At 41.3% G+C, this 20,966-nt stretch overlaps 10 non-coding genes across 10 annotated transcripts; all 10 read left to right on the top strand.

The window, feature by feature from the left end:
• The first annotated feature begins 2,310 nt into the window (after window positions 1-2,310).
• trnav-aac (transfer RNA valine (anticodon AAC)) lies at window positions 2,311-2,383 on the top strand. Its single transcript has one exon. It is a non-coding gene; the product is annotated as a tRNA-Val (tRNA).
• Window positions 2,384-2,641: 258 nt separating this feature from the next.
• Window positions 2,642-2,714, top strand: trnav-cac (transfer RNA valine (anticodon CAC)). Its single transcript has one exon. It is a non-coding gene; the product is annotated as a tRNA-Val (tRNA).
• A 6,076-nt stretch (window positions 2,715-8,790) lies between these two features.
• trnav-cac (transfer RNA valine (anticodon CAC)) lies at window positions 8,791-8,863 on the top strand. The gene has a single exon. It is a non-coding gene; the product is annotated as a tRNA-Val (tRNA).
• A 533-nt stretch (window positions 8,864-9,396) lies between these two features.
• On the top strand, window positions 9,397-9,469 carry trnav-cac (transfer RNA valine (anticodon CAC)). The gene has a single exon. It is a non-coding gene; the product is annotated as a tRNA-Val (tRNA).
• Window positions 9,470-12,174: 2,705 nt separating this feature from the next.
• Window positions 12,175-12,247, top strand: trnav-aac (transfer RNA valine (anticodon AAC)). The gene has a single exon. It is a non-coding gene; the product is annotated as a tRNA-Val (tRNA).
• Window positions 12,248-12,505: 258 nt separating this feature from the next.
• trnav-cac (transfer RNA valine (anticodon CAC)) lies at window positions 12,506-12,578 on the top strand. Its single transcript has one exon. It is a non-coding gene; the product is annotated as a tRNA-Val (tRNA).
• A 372-nt stretch (window positions 12,579-12,950) lies between these two features.
• trnav-cac (transfer RNA valine (anticodon CAC)) lies at window positions 12,951-13,023 on the top strand. Its single transcript has one exon. It is a non-coding gene; the product is annotated as a tRNA-Val (tRNA).
• Window positions 13,024-14,775: 1,752 nt separating this feature from the next.
• trnav-cac (transfer RNA valine (anticodon CAC)) lies at window positions 14,776-14,848 on the top strand. Its single transcript has one exon. It is a non-coding gene; the product is annotated as a tRNA-Val (tRNA).
• A 2,679-nt stretch (window positions 14,849-17,527) lies between these two features.
• trnav-cac (transfer RNA valine (anticodon CAC)) lies at window positions 17,528-17,600 on the top strand. The gene has a single exon. It is a non-coding gene; the product is annotated as a tRNA-Val (tRNA).
• Window positions 17,601-20,073: 2,473 nt separating this feature from the next.
• trnav-cac (transfer RNA valine (anticodon CAC)) lies at window positions 20,074-20,146 on the top strand. Its single transcript has one exon. It is a non-coding gene; the product is annotated as a tRNA-Val (tRNA).
• The last annotated feature ends 820 nt before the right edge of the window (window positions 20,147-20,966 follow it).

Raw genomic sequence — 20,966 nt, 5'->3', positions numbered from 1 at the left:
ACAAGGTAACCAAACCTTTAAGCATTCAATGCACGGTTTCGTAGACAAGGCTTAAGACTAGTCCCATACTAAGATGAATGTTCGAGATGTCTTACCTGAATAAACTTGACCTGGAATACCTTCAAATTTGTGACTGGCAAGTTTCTTGCCAAAGTCAGACAATACTTGCGTGGTCTGTTTTAAACCAGCGCCAGTTTGACGACGTACGCAGGAATTGTCCACGTTTCTGTAGTGTAGTGGTTATCACGTTTGCTTTACACGCAAATGGTCCTCGGTTCGAAACCGAGCAGAAACATAGTCTGCTTTAAGCCATAGAGTGGAATATAATGACAAGGTAACCAAACCTTTAAGCATTCAATGCACGGTTTCGTAGACAAGGCTTAAGACTAGTCCCATACTAAGATGAATGTTCGAGATGTCTTACCTGAATAAACTTGACCTGGAATACCTTCAAATTTGTGACTGGCAAGTTTCTTGCCAAAGTCAGACAATACTTGCGTGGTCTGTTTTAAACCAGCGCCAGTTTGACGACGTACGCAGGAATTGTCCACGTTTCTGTAGTGTAGTGGTTATCACGTTTGCTTTACACGCAAATGGTCCTCGGTTCGAAACCGAGCAGAAACATAGTCTGCTTTAAGCCATAGAGTGGAATATAATGACAAGGTAACCAAACCTTTAAGCATTCAATGCACGGTTTCGTAGACAAGGCTTAAGACTAGTCCCAGACTAAGATGATTGTTTGAGATTCCTTAACTGAAAAACCTTGCCCTGAAACACCTTAAAATTTGTTACTGGCAAATTTATGCGAAATTAAGAGTTTCTGTAGTGTAGTGGTTATCACGTTCGCCTAACACGCGAGAGGTCCTCGGTTCGAAACCGAGCAGAAACATAGTCTGCTTTAAGCCATAGAGTGGAATATAATGACAAGGTAACCAAACCTTTAAGCATTCAATGCACGGTTTCGTAGACAAGGCTTAAGACTAGTCCCAGACTAAGATGATTGTTTGAGATTCCTTAACTGAAAAATCTTGCCCTGAAACACCTTAAAATTTGTGACTGGCAAATTTATGCCAAATTCAGAGTTTCTGTAGTGTAGTGGTTATCACGTTCGCCTAACACGCGAAAGGTCCTCGTTTCGAAACCGAGCAGAAACATAGTCTGTTTTAAGCCATAGAGTGGAATATAATGACAAGGTAACCAAACCTTTAAGCATTCAATGCACGGTTTTGTAGACTGTCGAAATTCAGCCTCTATTATGTCACGTACTATGTTCTTTTAGTGACTGTCGCATTCTCCTGACGTCAAAGGTCCCTAGTCGAAACCGAGCAGAAACATAGTCTGTTTTAAGCCATAGAGTGGAATATAATGACAAGGTAACCAAACCTTTAAGCATTCAATGCACGGTTTCGTAGACAAGGCTTAAGAATAGTCCCAGACTAAGATGAGTGTTTGAGATTTCTTAACTGAAAAATCTTGCCCCGAAACACCTTAAAATTTGTGACTGGCAAATTTATGCGAAATTCAGAGTTTCTATAGCGTATTGGTTATCACGTTCGCCTAACACGCGAAGGGTCCTCGGTTCGAGACCGAGCAGAAACAGTTTTCAGGTTTTGGCGTCAACCAGAGCAAATGCCATCGGTGTAAAACATAGCTGCACTGCGTATCGGCCTGATTGAAAGCTTTTTGGGATTGTCAAATTCAGCCTCTATTATGTCACGTACTATGTTCTTTTAATGACTGTCGCATTCTCCTGACGTGAAAGGTCCCTAGTCGAAACCGAGCAGAATAATCGCCTTCTTTAAGTCATATGGTTAAACGTAATTACAAGCTAAACAAAACTTTAAGCATTCAATGCCCAGTTTTGTAGACAAGGCTTAAGACTAGTCCCAGACTAAGATGAATGTTCGAGATGTCTTACCTGAATAAACTTGACCTGGAATACCTTCAAATTTGTGACTGGCAAGTTTCTTGCCAAAGTCAGACAATAGTTGCGTGGTCTGTTTTAAACCAGCGCCAGGTTGACGACGTACGCAGGAATTGTCCACGTTTCTGTTTTGTAGTGGTTATCACGTTTGCTTTACACGCAAAAGGTCCTCGGTTCGAAACCGAGCAGAAACATAGTCTGCTTTAAGCCATAGAGTGGAATATAATGACAAGGTAACCAAACCTTTAAGCATTCAATGCACGGTTTCGTAGACAAGGCTTAAGACTAGTCCCAGACTAAGATGATTGTTTGAGATTTCTTAACTGAAAAATCTTGCCCTGAAACACCTTAAAATTTGTTACTGGCAAATTTATGCGAAATTCAGAGTTTCTGTAGTGTAGTGGTTATCACGTTCGCCTAACACGCGAAAGGTCCTCGGTTCGAAACCGAGCAGAAACAGAGTCTGCTTTAAGCCATAGAGTGGAATATAATGACAAGGTAACCGAACCTTTAAGCATTCAATGCACGGTTTTGTAGACTGTCGAAATTCAGCCTCTATTATGTCACGTACTATGTTCTTTTAGTGACTGTCGCATTCCCCTGACGCATTGCACCTTCAAATTTGTGACTGGCAAGTTTCTTGCCAAAGTCAGACAATGCTTGCGTGGTCTGTTTTAAACCAGCGCCAGTTTGACGACGTACGCAGGAATTGTACACGTTTCTGTAGTGTAGTGGTTATCACGTTTGCTTCACACGCAAAAGGTCCTCGGTTCGAAACCGAGCAGAAACATAGTGTGCTTTAAGCCATAGAGAGCAATATAATGACAAGGTAACCAAACCTTTAAGCATTCAATGCACGGTTTTGTAGACTGTCGAAATTCAGCCTCTATTATGTCAAGTACTATGTTCTTTTAGTGACTGTCGCATTCTCCTGACGTGAAAGGTCCCTAGTCGAAACCGAGCAGAAACATAGTCTGCTTTAAGCCATAGAGTGGAATATAACGACAAGGTAACCAAACCTTTAAGCATTCAATGCACGGTTTCGTAGACAAGGCTTAAGACTAGTCCCAGACTAAGATGAAATTTGTGACTGGCAAATTTATGCAAAAATACAGAGTTTCTGTAGTGTAGTTGTTATCACGTTCGCCTAACACGCGAAAGGTCCTCGTTTCGAAACCGAGCACAAACATAGTCTGTTTTAAGCCATAGAGTGGAATATAATGACAAGGTAACTAAACCTTTAAGCATTCAATGCACGGTTTTTATAGACTGCCGAAATTCAGCCTCTATTATGTTACAAGCTATGTTCTTTTAGTGACTGTCGCATTCTCCTGACGTGAAAGGTCCCTAGTCGAAACCGAGCAGAAACATAGTCTGCTTTAAGCCATAGAGTGGAATATAACGATAAGGTAACCAAACCTTTAAAAAAATCAATGCACGGTTTTGTAGACTGTCGAAATTCAGCCTCTATTATGTCACGTACTATGTTCTTTTAGTGACTGTCGCATTCTCCTGACGTGAAAGGTCCCTAGTCGAAACCGAGCAGAAACATAGTCTGCTTTAAGCCATAGAGTGGAATATAATGACAAGGTAACCAAACCTTTAAGCATTCAATGCACGGTTTCGTAGACAAGGCTTAAGACTAGTCCCAGACTAAGATGATTGTTTGAGATTCCTTAACTGAAAAATCTTGCCCTGAAACACCTTCAAATTTGTTACTGGCAAATTTATGCGAAATTCAGAGTTTCTGAAGTGTAGTGGTTATCACGTTTGCTTTACACGCAAAAGGTCCTCGGTTCGAAACCGAGCAGAAACATAGTCTGCTTTATGCCATAGAGTGGAATATAATGACAAGGTAACCAAACCTTTAAGCATTCAATGCACGGTTTCGTAGACAAGGCTTAAGACTAGTCCCAGACTAAGATGAGTGTTTGAGATTTCTTAACTGAAAAATCTTGCCCTGAAACACCTTAAAATTTGTGACTGGCAAATTTATGCGAAATTCAGAGTTTCTGTAGCGTATTGGTTATCACGTTCGCCTAACACGCGAAGGGTCCTCGGTTCGAGACCGAGCAGAAACAGTTTTCAGGTTTTGGCGTCAACCAGAGCAAATGCCATCGGTGTAAAACGTAGCTGCACTGCGTATCGGCCTGATTGAAAGCTTTTTGGGATTGTCAAATTCAGCCTCTATTATGTCACGTACTATGTTCTTTTAATGACTGTCGCATTCTCCTGACGTGAAAGGTCCCTAGTCGAAACCGAGCAGAATAATCGCCTTCTTTAAGTCATATGGTTAAACGTAATTACAAGCTAAACAAAACTTTAAGCATGCAATGCCCAGTTTTGTAGACAACGCTTAAGACTAGTCCCAGACTAAGATGAACGTTCGAGATGTCTTACCTGAAGAAACTTGACCTGGAATACATTCAAATTTGTGACTGGCAAGTTTCTTGCCAAAGTCAGACAATAGTTGCGTGGTCTGTTTTAAACCAGCGCCAGGTTGACGACGTACACAGGAATTGTCCACGTTTCTGTTTTGTAGTGGTTATCACGTTTGCTTTACACGCAAAAGGTCCTCGGTTCGAAACCGAGCAGAAACATAGTCTGCTTTAAGCCATAGAGTGGAATATAATGACAAGGTAACCAAACCTTTAAGCATTCAATGCACGGTTTCGTAGACAAGGCTTAAGACTAGTCCCATACTAAGATGAATGTTCGAGATGTCTTACCTGAATAAACTTGACCTGGAATACCTTCAAATTTGTGACTGGCAAGTTTCTTGCCAAAGTCAGACAATACTTGCGTGGTCTGTTTTAAACCAGCGCCAGTTTGACGACGTACGCAGGAATTGTCCACGTTTCTGTAGTGTAGTGGTTATCACGTTTGCTTTACACGCAAATGGTCCTCGGTTCGAAACCGAGCAGAAACATAGTCTGCTTTAAGCCATAGAGTGGAATATAATGACAAGGTAACCAAACCTTTAAGCATTCAATGCACGGTTTCGTAGACAAGGCTTAAGACTAGTCCCAGACTAAGATGATTGTTTGAGATTCCTTAACTGAAAAATCTTGCCCTGAAGCACCTTAAAATTTGTTACTGGCAAATTTATGCGAAATTCAGAGTTTCTGAAGTGTAGTGGTTATCACGTTTGCTTTACACGCAAAAGGTCCTCGGTTCGAAACCGAGCAGAAACATAGTCTGCTTTATGCCATAGAGTGGAATATAATGACAAGGTAACCAAACCTTTAAGCATTCAATGCACGGTTTTTATAGACTGCCGAAATTCAGCCTCTATTATGTTACAAGCTATGTTCTTTTAGTGACTGTCGCATTCTCCTGACGTCAAAGGTCCCTAGTCGAAACCGAGCAGAAACATAGTCTGTTTTAAGCCATAGAGTGGAATATAATGACAAGGTAACCAAACCATTAAGCATTCAATGCACGGTTTTGTAGACTGTCGAAATTCAGCCTCTATTATGTCACGTACTATGTTCTTTTAGTGACTGTCGCATTCTCCTGACGTGAAAGGTCCCTAGTCGAAACCGAGCAGAAACATAGTCTACTTTAAGCCAAAGAGTGGAATATAATGACAAGGTAACCAAACCTTTAAGCATTCAATGCACGGTTTCGTAGACAAGGCTTAAGACTAGTCCCAGACTAAGATGATTGTTTGAGATTCCTTAACTGAAAAACCTTGCCCTGAAACACCTTCAAATTTGTTACTGGCAAATTTATGCGAAATTCAGAGTTTCTGAAGTGTAGTGGTTATCACGTTTGCTTTACACGCAAAAGGTCCTCGGTTCGAAACCGAGCAGAAACATAGTCTGCTTTATGCCATAGAGTGGAATATAATGACAAGGTAACCAAACCTTTAAGCATTCAATGCACGGTTTCGTAGACAAGGCTTAAGACTAGTCCCAGACTAAGATGAGTGTTTGAGATTTCTTAACTGAAAAATCTTGCCCTGAAACACCTTAAAATTTGTGACTGGCAAATTTATGCGAAATTCAGAGTTTCTGTAGCGTATTGGTTATCACGTTCGCCTAACACGCGAAGGGTCCTCGGTTCGAGACCGAGCAGAAACAGTTTTCAGGTTTTGGCGTCAACCAGAGCAAATGCCATCGGTGTAAAACGTAGCTGCACTGCGTATCGGCCTGATTGAAAGCTTTTTGGGATTGTCAAATTCAGCCTCTATTATGTCACGTACTATGTTCTTTTAATGACTGTCGCATTCTCCTGACGTGAAAGGTCCCTAGTCGAAACCGAGCAGAATAATCGCCTTCTTTAAGTCATATGGTTAAACGTAATTACAAGCTAAACAAAACTTTAAGCATGCAATGCCCAGTTTTGTAGACAACGCTTAAGACTAGTCCCAGACTAAGATGAACGTTCGAGATGTCTTACCTGAATAAACTTGACCTGGAATACATTCAAATTTGTGACTGGCAAGTTTCTTGCCAAAGTCAGACAATAGTTGCGTGGTCTGTTTTAAACCAGCGCCAGGTTGACGACGTACGCAGGAATTGTCCACGTTTCTGTTTTGTAGTGGTTATCACGTTTGCTTTACACGCAAAAGGTCCTCGGTTCGAAACCGAGCAGAAACATAGTCTGCTTTAAGCCATAGAGTGGAATATAATGACAAGGTAACCAAACCTTTAAGCATTCAATGCACGGTTTCGTAGACAAGGCTTAAGACTAGTCCCATACTAAGATGAATGTTCGAGATGTCTTACCTGAATAAACTTGACCTGGAATACCTTCAAATTTGTGACTGGCAAGTTTCTTGCCAAAGTCAGACAATACTTGCGTGGTCTGTTTTAAACCAGCGCCAGTTTGACGACGTACGCAGGAATTGCCCACGTTTCTGTAGTGTAGTGGTTATCACGTTTGCTTTACACGCAAATGGTCCTCGGTTCGAAACCGAGCAGAAACATAGTCTGCTTTAAGCCATAGAGTGGAATATAATGACAAGGTAACCAAACCTTTAAGCATTCAATGCACGGTTTCGTAGACAAGGCTTAAGACTAGTCCCAGACTAAGATGATTGTTTGAGATTCCTTATCTGAAAAACCTTGCCCTGAAACACCTTAAAATTTGTTACTGGCAAATTTATGCGAAATTAAGAGTTTCTGTAGTGTAGTGGTTATCACGTTCGCCTAACACGCGAGAGGTCCTCGGTTCGAAACCGAGCAGAAACATAGTCTGCTTTAAGCCATAGAGTGGAATATAATGACAAGGTAACCAAACCTTTAAGCATTCAATGCACGGTTTCGTAGACAAGGCTTAAGACTAGTCCCAGACTAAGATGATTGTTTGAGATTCCTTAACTGAAAAATCTTGCCCTGAAACACCTTAAAATTTGTTACTGGCAAATTTATGCGAAATTCAGAGTTTCTGAAGTGTAGTGGTTATCACGTTTGCTTTACACGCAAAAGGTCCTCGGTTCGAAACCGAGCAGAAACATAGTCTGCTTTATGCCATAGAGTGGAATATAATGACAAGGTAACCAAACCTTTAAGCATTCAATGCACGGTTTTTATAGACTGCCGAAATTCAGCCTCTATTATGTTACAAGCTATGTTCTTTTAGTGACTGTCGCATTCTCCTGACGTCAAAGGTCCCTAGTCGAAACCGAGCAGAAACATAGTCTGTTTTAAGCCATAGAGTGGAATATAATGACAAGGTAACCAAACCATTAAGCATTCAATGCACGGTTTTGTAGACTGTCGAAATTCAGCCTCTATTATGTCACGTACTATGTTCTTTTAGTGACTGTCGCATTCTCCTGACGTGAAAGGTCCCTAGTCGAAACCGAGCAGAAACATAGTCTACTTTAAGCCAAAGAGTGGAATATAATGACAAGGTAACCAAACCTTTAAGCATTCAATGCACGGTTTCGTAGACAAGGCTTAAGACTAGTCCCAGACTAAGATGATTGTTTGAGATTCCTTAACTGAAAAATCTTGCCCCGAAACACCTTAAAATTTGTGACTGGCAAATTTATGCGAAATTCAGAGTTTCTATAGCGTATTGGTTATCACGTTCGCCTAACACGCGAAGGGTCCTCGGTTCGAGACCGAGCAGAAACAGTTTTCAGGTTTTGGCATCAACCAGAGCAAATGCCATCGGTGTAAAACATAGCTGCACTGCGTATCGGCCTGATTGAAAGCTTTTTGGGATTGTCAAATTCAGCCTCTATTATGTCACGTACTATGTTCTTTTAATGACTGTCGCATTCTCCTGACGTGAAAGGTCCCTAGTCGAAACCGAGCAGAATAATCGCCTTCTTTAAGTCATATGGTTAAACGTAATTACGAGCTAAACAAAACTTTAAGCATTCAATGCCCAGTTTTGTAGACAAGGCTTAAGACTAGTCCCAGACTAAGATGAATGTTCGAGATGTCTTACCTGAATAAACTTGACCTGGAATACCTTCAAATTTGTGACTGGCAAGTTTCTTGCCAAAGTCAGACAATAGTTGCGTGGTCTGTTTTAAACCAGCGCCAGGTTGACGACGTACGCAGGAATTGTCCACGTTTCTGTTTTGTAGTGGTTATCACGTTTGCTTTACACGCAAAAGGTCCTCGGTTCGAAACCGAGCAGAAACATAGTCTGCTTTAAGCCATAGAGTGGAATATAATGACAAGGTAACCAAACCTTTAAGCATTCAATGCACGGTTTTGTAGACTGTCGAAATTCAGCCTCTATTATGTCACGTACTATGTTCTTTTAGTGACTGTCGCATTCCCCTGACGCATTGCACCTTCAAATTTGTGACTGGCAAGTTTCTTGCCAAAGTCAGACAATGCTTGGGTGGTCTGTTTTAAACCAGCGCCAGTTTGACGACATACGCAGGAATTGTCCACGTTTCTGTAGTGTAGTGGTTATCACGTTTGCTTCACACGCAAAAGGTCCTCGGTTCGAAACCGAGCAGAAACATAGTGTGCTTTAAGCCATAGAGAGCAATATAATGACAAGGTAACCAAACCTTTAAGCATTCAATGCACGGTTTCGTAGACAAGGCTTAAGACTAGTCCCAGACTAAGATGATTGTTTGAGATTCCTTAACTGAAAAATCTTGCCCTGAAACACCTTAAAATTTGTTACTGGCAAATTTATGCGAAATTCAGAGTTTCTGTAGTGTATTGGTTATCACGTTCGCCTAACACGCGATAGGTCCTCGGTTCGAGACCGAGCAGAAACAGTTTTCAGGTTTTGGCGTCAACCAGAGCAAATGCCATCAGTGTAAAACGTAGCTGCAATGCGTATCGGCCTGATTGAAAGCTTTTTGGGATTGTCAAATTCAGCCTCTATTATGTCACGTACTATGTTCTTTTAGTGACTGTCGCATTCCCCTGACGCATTGCACCTTCAAATTTGTGACTGGCAAGTTTCTTGCCAAAGTCAGACAATGCTTGGGTGGTCTGTTTTAAACCAGCGCCAGTTTGACGACGTACGCAGGAATTGTCCACGTTTCTGTAGTGTAGTGGTTATCACGTTTGCTTCACACGCAAAAGGTCCTCGGTTCGAAACCGAGCAGAAACATAGTCTGCTTTAAGCCATAGAGTGGAATATAATGACAAGGTAACCAAACCTTTAAGCATTCAATGCACGGTTTCGTAGACAAGGCTTAAGACTAGTCCCAGACTAAGATGAGTGTTTGAGATTTCTTAACTGAAAAATCTTGCCCTGAAACACCTTAAAATTTGTGACTGGCAAATTTATGCGAAATTCAGAGTTTCTGTAGCGTATTGGTTATCACGTTCGCCTAACACGCGAAGGGTCCTCGGTTCGAGACCGAGCAGAAACAGTTTTCAGGTTTTGGCGTCAACCAGAGCAAATGCCATCGGTGTAAAACGTAGCTGCACTGCGTATCGGCCTGATTGAAAGCTTTTTGGGATTGTCAAATTCAGCCTCTATTATGTCACGTACTATGTTCTTTTAATGACTGTCGCATTCTCCTGACGTGAAAGGTCCCTAGTCGAAACCGAGCAGAATAATCGCCTTCTTTAAGTCATATGGTTAAACGTAATTACAAGCTAAACAAAACTTTAAGCATGCAATGCCCAGTTTTGTAGACAACGCTTAAGACTAGTCCCAGACTAAGATGAACGTTCGAGATGTCTTACCTGAATAAACTTGACCTGGAATACATTCAAATTTGTGACTGGCAAGTTTCTTGCCAAAGTCAGACAATAGTTGCGTGGTCTGTTTTAAACCAGCGGCAGGTTGACGACGTACGCAGGAATTGTCCACGTTTCTGTTTTGTAGTGGTTATCACGTTTGCTTTACACGCAAAAGGTCCTCGGTTCGAAACCGAGCAGAAACATAGTCTGCTTTAAGCCATAGAGTGGAATATAATGACAAGGTAACCAAACCTTTAAGCATTCAATGCACGGTTTCGTAGACAAGGCTTAAGACTAGTCCCATACTAAGATGAATGTTCGAGATGTCTTACCTGAATAAACTTGACCTGGAATACCTTCAAATTTGTGACTGGCAAGTTTCTTGCCAAAGTCAGACAATACTTGCGTGGTCTGTTTTAAACCAGCGCCAGTTTGACGACGTACGCAGGAATTGTCCACGTTTCTGTAGTGTAGTGGTTATCACGTTTGCTTTACACGCAAATGGTCCTCGGTTCGAAACCGAGCAGAAACATAGTCTGCTTTAAGCCATAGAGTGGAATATAATGACAAGGTAACCAAACCTTTAAGCATTCAATGCACGGTTTCGTAGACAAGGCTTAAGACTAGTCCCAGACTAAGATGATTGTTTGAGATTCCTTAACTGAAAAACCTTGCCCTGAAACACCTTAAAATTTGTTACTGGCAAATTTATGCGAAATTAAGAGTTTCTGTAGTGTAGTGGTTATCACGTTCGCCTAACACGCGAGAGGTCCTCGGTTCGAAACCGAGCAGAAACATAGTCTGCTTTAAGCCATAGAGTGGAATATAATGACAAGGTAACCAAACCTTTAAGCATTCAATGCACGGTTTCGTAGACAAGGCTTAAGACTAGTCCCAGACTAAGATGATTGTTTGAGATTCCTTAACTGAAAAATCTTGCCCTGAAACACCTTAAAATTTGTTACTGGCAAATTTATGCGAAATTCAGAGTTTCTGAAGTGTAGTGGTTATCACGTTTGCTTTACACGCAAAAGGTCCTCGGTTCGAAACCGAGCAGAAACATAGTCTGCTTTATGCCATAGAGTGGAATATAATGACAAGGTAACCAAATCTTTAAGCATTCAATGCACGGTTTTTATAGACTGCCGAAATTCAGCCTCTATTATGTTACAAGCTATGTTCTTTTAGTGACTGTCGCATTCTCCTGACGTGAAAGGTCCCTAGTCGAAACCGAGCAGAAACATAGTCTGCTTTAAGCCATAGAGTGGAATATAACGATAAGGTAACCAAACCTTTAAGCATTCAATGCACGGTTTTGTAGACTGTCGAAATTCAGCCTCTATTATGTCACGTACTATGTTCTTTTAGTGACTGTCGCATTCTCCTGACGTGAAAGGTCCCTAGTCGAAACCGAGCAGAAACATAGTCTGCTTTAAGCCATAGAGTGGAATATAATGACAAGGTAACCAAACCTTTAAGCATTCAATGCACGGTTTCGTAGACAAGGCATAAGACTAGTCCCATACTAAGATGAATGTTCGAGATGTCTTACCTGAATAAACTTGACCTGGAATACCTTCAAATTTGTGACTGGCAAGTTTCTTGCCAAAGTCATTCAATACTTGCGTGGTCTGTTTTAAACCAGCGCCAGGTTGACGACGTACGCAGGAATTGTCCACGTTTATGTAGTGTAGTGGTTATCACGTTTGCTTCACACGCAAAAGGTCCTCGGTTCGAAACCGAGCAGAAACATAGTCTGCTTTAAGCCATAGAGTGGAATATAATGACAAGGTAACCAAACCTTTAAGCATTCAATGCACGGTTTTGTAGACTGTCGAAATTCAGCCTCTATTATGTCACGTACTATGTTCTTTTAGTGACTGTCGCATTCTCCTGACGTGAAAGGTCCCTAGTCGAAACCGAGCAGAAACATAGTCTGCTTTAAGCCATAGAGTGGAATATAATGACAAGGTAACCAAACCTTTAAGCATTCAATGCACGGTTTCGTAGACAAGGCTTAAGACTAGTCCCAGACTAAGATGATTGTTTGAGATTTCTTAACTGAAAAATCTTGCCCTGAAACACCTTAAAATTTGTTACTGGCAAATTTATGCGAAATTCAGAGTTTCTGTAGTGTAGTGGTTATCACGTTCGCCTAACACGCGAAAGGTCCTCGGTTCGAAACCGAGCAGAAACAGAGTCTGCTTTAAGCCATAGAGTGGAATATAATGACAAGGTAACCAAACCTTTAAGCATTCAATGCACGGTTTTGTAGACTGTCGAAATTCAGCCTCTATTATGTCACGTACTATGTTCTTTTAGTGACTGTCGCATTCCCCTGACGCATTGCACCTTCAAATTTGTGACTGGCAAGTTTCTTGCCAAAGTCAGACAATGCTTGCGTGGTCTGTTTTAAACCAGCGCCAGTTTGACGACGTACGCAGGAATTGTACAAGTTTCTGTAGTGTAGTGGTTATCACGTTTGCTTCACACGCAAAAGGTCCTCGGTTCGAAACCGAGCAGAAACATAGTGTGCTTTAAGCCATAGAGAGCAATATAATGACAAGGTAACCAAACCTTTAAGCATTCAATGCACGGTTTTGTAGACTGTCGAAATTCAGCCTCTATTATGTCAAGTACTATGTTCTTTTAGTGACTGTCGCATTCTCCTGACGTGAAAGGTCCCTAGTCGAAACCGAGCAGAAACATAGTCTGCTTTAAGCCATAGAGTGGAATATAACGACAAGGTAACCAAACCTTAAGCATTCAATGCACTGTTTTGTAGACAAGGCTTAAGACTAGTCCCATACTGAAATGAATGTTCGAGATGTCTCACCTGAATAAACTTGACCTGGAACACCTTCAAATTTGTGTCTGGCAAGTTTCTTGCCAAATTCAGAGTTTCTGTAGTGTAGTGGTTATCACGTTCGCCTCACACGCGAAAGGTCCTCGGTTCGAAACCGAGCAGAAACATAGTCTGTTTTAAGCCATAGAGTGGAATATAATAACAAGGTAACCAAACCTTTAAGCATTCAATGCACGGTTTTTATAGACTGCCGAAATTCAGCCTCTATTATGTTACAAGCTATGTTCTTTTAGTGACTGTCGCATTCTCCTGACGTGAAAGGTCCCTAGTCGAAACCGAGCGGAAACATAGTCTGCTTTAAGCCATAGAGTGGAATATAACGATAAGGTAACCAAACCTTTAAGCATTCAATGCACGGTTTTGTAGACTGTCGAAATTCAGCCTCTATTATGTCACGTACTATGTTCTTTTAGTGACTGTCGCATTCTCCTGACGTGAAAGGTCCCTAGTCGAAACCGAGCAGAAACATAGTCTGCTTTAAGCCATAGAGTGGAATATAATGACAAGGTAACCAAACCTTTAAGCATTCAATGCACGGTTTCGTAGACAAGGCATAAGACTAGTCCCATACTAAGATGAATGTTCGAGATGTCTTACCTGAATAAACTTGACCTGGAATACCTTCAAATTTGTGACTGGCAAGTTTCTTGCCAAAGTCATTCAATACTTGCGTGGTCTGTTTTAAACCAGCGCCAGGTTGACGACGTACGCAGAAATTGTCCACGTTTCTGTAGTGTAGTGGTTATCACGTTTGCTTCACACGCAAAAGGTCCTCGGTTCAAAACCGAGCAGAAACATAGTCTGCTTTAAGCCATAGAGTGGAATATAATGACAAGGTAACCAAACCTTTAAGCATTCAATGCACGGTTTTGTAGACTGTCGAAATTCAGCCTCTATTATGTCACGTACTATGTTCTTTTAGTGACTGTCGCATTCTCCTGACGTGAAAGGTCCCTAGTCGAAACCGAGCAGAAACATAGTCTGCTTTAAGCCATAGAGTGGAATATAATGACAAGGTAACCAAACCTTTAAGCATTCAATGCACGGTTTCGTAGACAAGGCTTAAGACTAGTCCCAGACTAAGATGATTGTTTGAGATTCCTTAACTGAAAAATCTTGCCCTGAAACACCTTAAAATTTGTTACTGGCAAATTTATGCGAAATTCAGAGTTTCTGAAGTGTAGTGGTTATCACGTTTGCTTTACACGCAAAAGGTCCTCGGTTCGAAACCGAGCAGAAACATAGTGTGCTTTATGCCATAGAGTGGAATATAATGACAAGGTAACCAAACCTTTAAGCATTCAATGCACGGTTTTTATAGACTGCCGAAATTCAGCCTCTATTATGTTACAAGCTATGTTCTTTTAGTGACTGTCGCATTCTCCTGACGTGAAAGGTCCCTAGTCGAAACCGAGCAGAAACATAGTCTGCTTTAAGCCATAGAGTGGAATATAACGATAAGGTAACCAAACCTTTAAGCATTCAATGCACGGTTTTGTAGACTGTCGAAATTCAGCCTCTATTATGTCACGTACTATGTTCTTTTAGTGACTGTCGCATTCTCCTGACGTGAAAGGTCCCTAGTCGAAACCGAGCAGAAACATAGTCTGCTTTAAGCCATAGAGTGGAATATAATGACAAGGTAACCAAACCTTTAAGCATTCAATGCACGGTTTCGTAGACAAGGCATAAGACTAGTCCCATACTAAGATGAATGTTCGAGATGTCTTACCTGAATAAACTTGACCTGGAATACCTTCAAATTTGTGACTGGCAAGTTTCTTGCCAAAGTCATTCAATACTTGCGTGGTCTGTTTTAAACCAGCGCCAGGTTGACGACGTACGCAGGAATTGTCCACGTTTCTGTAGTGTAGTGGTTATCACGTTTGCTTCACACGCAAAAGGTCCTCGGTTCGAAACCGAGCAGAAACATAGTCTGCTTTATGCCATAGAGTGGAATATAATGACAAGGTAACCAAACCTTTAAGCATTCAATGCACGGTTTCGTAGACAAGGCTTAAGACTAGTCCCAGACTAAGATGAGTGTTTGAGATTTCTTAACTGAAAAATCTTGCCCTGAAACACCTTAAAATTTGTGACTGGCAAATTTATACGAAATTCAGAGTTTCTGTAGCGTATTGGTTATCACGTTCGCCTAACACGCGAAGGGTCCTCGGTTCGAGACCGAGCAGAAACAGTTTTCAGGTTTTGGCGTCAACCAGAGCAAATGCCATCGGTGTAAAACGTAGCTGCACTGCGTATCGGCCTGATTGAAAGCTTTTTGGGATTGTCAAATTCAGCCTCTATTATGTCACGTACTATGTTCTTTTAATGACTGTCGCATTCTCCTGACGTGAAAGGTCCCTAGTCGAAACCGAGCAGAATAATCGCCTTCTTTAAGTCATATGGTTAAACGTAATTACAAGCTAAACAAAACTTTAAGCATTCAATGCCCAGTTTTGTAGACAACGCTTAAGACTAGTCCCAGACTAAGATGAACGTTCGAGATGTCTTACCTGAATAAACTTGACCTGGAATACATTCAAATTTGTGACTGGCAAGTTTCTTGCCAAAGTCAGACAATAGTTGCGTGGTCTGTTTTAAACCAGCGCCAGGTTGACGACGTACGCAGGAATTGTCCACGTTTCTGTTTTGTAGTGGTTATCACGTTTGCTTTACACGCAAAAGGTCCTCGGTTCGAAACCGAGCAGAAACATAGTCTGCTTTAAGCCATAGAGTGGAATATAATGACAAGGTAACCAAACCTTTAAGCATTCAATGCACGGTTTCGTAGACAAGGCTTAAGACTAGTCCCATACTAAAATGAATGTTCGAGATGTCTTACCTGAATAAACTTGACCTGGAATACCTTCAAATTTGTGACTGGCAAGTTTCTTGCCAAAGTCAGACAATACTTGCGTGGTCTGTTTTAAACCAGCGCCAGTTTGACGACGTACGCAGGAATTGTCCACGTTTCTGTAGTGTAGTGGTTATCACGTTTGCTTTACACGCAAATGGTCCTCGGCTAAACCGAGCAGAAACATAGTCTGCTTTAAGCCATAGAGTGGAATATAATGACAAGGTAACCAAACCTTTAAGCATTCAATGCACGGTTTCGTAGACAAGGCTTAAGACTAGTCCCAGACTAAGATGATTGTTTGAGATTCCTTAACTGAAAAACCTTGCCCTGAAACACCTTAAAATTTGTTACTGGCAAATTTATGCGAAATTCAGAGTTTCTGTAGTGTAGTGGTTATCACGTTCGCCTAACACGCGAGAGGTCCTCGGTTCGAAACCGAGCAGAAACATAGTCTGCTTTAAGCCATCGAGTGGAATATAATGACAAGGTAACCAAACCTTTAAGCATTCAATGCACGGTTTCGTAGACAAGGCTTAAGACTAGTCCCAGACTAAGATGATTGTTTGAGATTCCTTAACTGAAAAATCTTGCCCTGAAACACCTTAAAATTTGTGACTGGCAAATTTATGCCAAATTCAGAGTTTCTGTAGTGTAGTGGTTATCACGTTCGCCTAACACGCGAAAGGTCCTCGTTTCAAAACCGAGCAGAAACATAGTCTGTTTTAAGCCATAGAGTGGAATATAATGACAAGGTAACCAAACCTTTAAGCATTCAATGCACGGTTTTGTAGACTGTCGAAATTCAGCCTCTATTATGTCACGTACTAAGGTTGTTCTTTTAGTGACTGTCGCATTCCCCTGACGCATTGCACCTTCAAATTTGTGACTGGCAAGTTTCTTGCCAAAGTCAGACAATGCTTGGGTGGTCTGTATTAAACCAGCGCCAGTTTGACGACGTACGCAGGAATTGTCCACGTTTCTGTAGTGTAGTGGTTATCACGTTCGCCTAACACGCGAAAGGTCCTCGTTTCGAAACCGAGCAGAAACATAGTCTGTTTTAAGCCATAGAGTGGAATATAATGACAAGGTAACCAAACCTTTAAGCATTCAATGCACGGTTTTGTAGACTGTCGAAATTCAGCCTCTATTATGTCACGTACTATGTTCTTTTAGTGACTGTCGCATTCCCCTGACGCATTGCACCTTCAAATTTGTGACTGGCAAGTTACTTGCCAAAGTCAGACAATGCTTGGGTGGTCTGTTTTAAACCAGCGGCAGTTTGACGACGTACGCAGGAATTGTCCACGTTTCTGTAGTGTAGTGGTTATCACGTTTGCTTCACACGCAAAAGGTCCTCGGTTCGAAACCGAGCAGTAACATAGTGTGCTTTAAGCCATAGAGAGCAATATAATGACAAGGTAACCAAACCTTTAAGCATTCAATGCACGGTTTTGTAGACTGTCGAAATTCAGCCTCTATTATGTCAAGTACTATGTTCTTTTAGTGACTGTCGCATTCTCCTGACGTGAAAGGTCCCTAGTCGAAACCGAGCAGAAACATAGTCTGCTTTAAGCCATAGAGTGGAATATAACGACAAGGTAACCAAACCTTAAGCATTCAATGCACTGTTTTGTAGACAAGGCTTAAGACTAGTCCCATACTGAAATTAATGTTCGAGATGTCTCACCTGAATAAACTTCACCTGGAACACCTTCAAATTTGTGTCTGGCAAGTTTCTTGCCAAATTCAGAGTTTCTGTAGTGTAGTGGTTATCACGTTCGCCTCACACGCGAAAGGTCCTCGGTTCGAAACCGAGCAGAAACATAGTCTGTTTTAAGCCATAGAGTGGAATATAATGACAAGGTAACCAAACCTTTAAGCATTCAATGCACGGTTTTTATAGACTGCCGAAATTCAGCCTCTATTATGTTACAAGCTATGTTCTTTTAGTGACTGTCGCATTCTCCTGACGTGAAAGGTCCCTAGTCGAAACCGAGCAGAAACATAGTCTGCTTTAAGCCATAGAGTGGAATATAACGACAAGGTAACCAAACCTTTAAGCATTCAATGCACGGTTTTTATAGACTGCCGAAATTCAGCCTCTATTATGTTACAAGCTATGTTCTTTTAGTGACTGTCGCATTCTCCTGACGTGAAAGGTCCCTAGTCGAAACCGAGCAGAAACATAGTCTGCTTTAAGCCATAGAGTGGAATATAACGATAAGGTAACCAAACCTTTAAGCATTCAATGCACGGTTTTGTAGACTGTCGAAATTCAGCCTCTATTATGTCACGTACTATGTTCTTTTAGTGACTGTCGCATTCTCCTGACGTGAAAAGTCCCTAGTCGAAACCGAGCAGAAACATAGTCTGCTTTAAGCCATAGATTGGAATATAATGACAAGGTAACCAAACCTTTAAGCATTCAATGCACGGTTTCGTAGACAAGGCATAAGACTAGTCCCATACTAAGATGAATGTTCGAGATGTCTTACCTGAATAAACTTGACCTGGAATACCTTCAAATTTGTGACTGGCAAGTTTCTTGCCAAAGTCATTCAATACTTGCGTGGTCTGTTTTAAACCAGCGCCAGGTTGACGACGTACGCAGGAATTGTCCACGTTTCTGTAGTGTAGTGGTTATCACGTTTGCTTCACACGCAAAAGGTCTTCGGTTCGAAACCGAGCAGAAACATAGTCTGCTTTAAGCCATAGAGTGGAATATAATGACAAGGTAACCAAACCTTTAAGCATTCAATGCACGGTTTTGTAGACTGTCGAAATTCAGCCTCTATTATGTCACGTACTATGTTCTTTTAGTGACTGTCGCATTCTCCTGACGTGAAAGGTCCCTAGTCGAAACCGAGCAGAAACATAGTCTGCTTTAAGCCATAGAGTGGAATATAATGACAAGGTAACCAAACCTTTAAGCATTCAATGCACGGTTTCGTAGACAAGGCTTAAGACTAGTCCCAGACTAAGATGATTGTTTGAGATTCCTTAACTGAAAAATCTTGCCCTGAAACACCTTAAAATTTGTTACTGGCAAATTTATGTGAAATTCAGAGTTTCTGAAGTGTAGTGGTTATCACGTTTGCTTTACACGCAAAAGGTCCTCGGTTCGAAACCGAGCAGAAACATAGTGTGCTTTAAGCCATAGAGAGCAATATATTGACAAGGTAACCAAACCTTTAAGCATTCAATGCACGGTTTCGTAGACAAGGCTTAAGACTATTCCCAGACTAAGATGATTGTTTGAGATTCCTTAACTGAAAAATCTTGCCCTGAAACACCTTAAAATTTGTTACTGGCAAATTTATGTGAAATTCAGAGTTTCTGAAGTGTAGTGGTTATCACGTTTGCTTTACACGCAAAAGGTCCTCGGTTCGAAACCGAGCAGAAACATAGTGTGCTTTAAGCCATAGAGAGCAATATATTGACAAGGTAACCAAACCTTTAAGCATTCAATGCACGGTTTCGTAGACAAGGCTTAAGACTATTCCCAGACTAAGATGATTGTTTGAGATTCCTTAACTGAAAAATCTTGCCATGAAACACCTTAAAATTTGTTACTGGCAAATTTATGCGAAATTCAGAGTTTCTGTAGTGTAGTGGTTATCACGTTCGCCTAAACACGCGAAAGGTCCTCGGTTCGAGACCGAGCAGAAACAGTTTTCAGGTTTTGGCGTCAACCAGAGCAAATGCCATCGGTGTAAAACGTAGCTGCAATGCGTATCGGCCTGATTGAAAGCTTTTTGGGATTGTCAAATTCAGCCTCTATTATGTCACGTACAATGTTCTTTTAGTGACTGTCTTATTCTCCTGACGTGAAAGGTCCCCAGTCGAAACCGAGCAGAAACATAGTCTGCTTTAAGCCATAGAGTGGAATATAACGATAAGGTAACCAAACCTTTAAGCATTCAATGCACGGTTTTGTAGACTGTCGAAATTCAGCCTCTATTATGTCACGTACTATGTTCTTTTAGTGACTGTCGCATTCTCCTGACTTGAAAGGTCCCTAGTCGAAACCGAGCAGAAACATAGTCTGCTTTAAGCCATAGAGTGGAATATAATGACAAGGTAACCAAACCTTTAAGCATTCAATGCACGGTTTCGTAGACAAGGCATAAGACTAGTCCCATACTAAGATGAATGTTCGAGATGTCTTACCTGAATAAACTTGACCTGGAATACCTTCAAATTTGTGACTGGCAATTTCCTCGCCAAAGTCATTCAATACTTGCGTGGTCTGTTTTAAACCAGCGCCAGGTTGACGACGTACGCAGGAATTGTCCACGTTTCTGTAGTGTAGTGGTTATCACGTTTGCTTCACACGCAAAAGGTCCTCGGTTCGAAACCGAGCAGAAACATAGTCTGCTTTAAGCCATAGAGTGGAATATAATGACAAGGTAACCAAACCTTTAAGCATTCAATGCACGGTTTTGTAGACTGTCGAAATTCAGCCTCTATTATGTCACGTACTATGTTCTTTTAGTGACTGTCGCATTCTCCTGACGTGAAAGGTCCCTAGTCGAAACCGAGCAGAAACATAGTCTGCTTTAAGCCATAGAGTGGAATATAATGACAAGGTAACCAAACCTTTAAGCATTCAATGCACGGTTTCGTAGACAAGGCTTAAGACTATTCCCAGACTAAGATGATTGTTTGAGATTCCTTAACTGAAAAATCTTGCCATGAAACACCTTAAAATTTGTTACTGGCAAATTTATGCGAAATTCAGAGTTTCTGTAGTGTAGTGGTTATCACGTTCGCCTAAACACGCGAAAGGTCCTCGGTTCGAGACCGAGCAGAAACATAGTCTGCTTTATGCCATAGAGTGGAATATAATGACAAGGTAACCAAACCTTTAAGCATTCAATGCACGGTTTCGTAGACAAGGCTTAAGACTAGTCCCAGACTAAGATGAGTGTTTGAGATTTCTTAACTGAAAAATCTTGCCCTGAAACACCTTAAAATTTGTGACTGGCAAATTTATGCGAAATTCAGAGTTTCTGTAGCGTATTGGTTATCACGTTCGCCTAACACGCGAAGGGTCCTCGGTTCGAGACCGAGCAGAAACAGTTTTCAGGTTTTGGCGTCAACCAGAGCAAATGCCATCGGTGTAAAACGTAGCTGCAATGCGTATCGGCCTGATTGAAAGCTTTTTGGGATTGTCAAATTCAGCCTCTA

The sequence above is a fragment of the Triplophysa dalaica genome, chromosome 5 (genome assembly GCF_015846415.1).
Source record: "Triplophysa dalaica isolate WHDGS20190420 chromosome 5, ASM1584641v1, whole genome shotgun sequence".
Classification (NCBI taxonomy): domain Eukaryota; kingdom Metazoa; phylum Chordata; class Actinopteri; order Cypriniformes; family Nemacheilidae; genus Triplophysa; species Triplophysa dalaica.
Note: the sequence above shows the minus strand (reverse complement) of the source record. Positions and strands in the feature narration are given on the sequence as shown.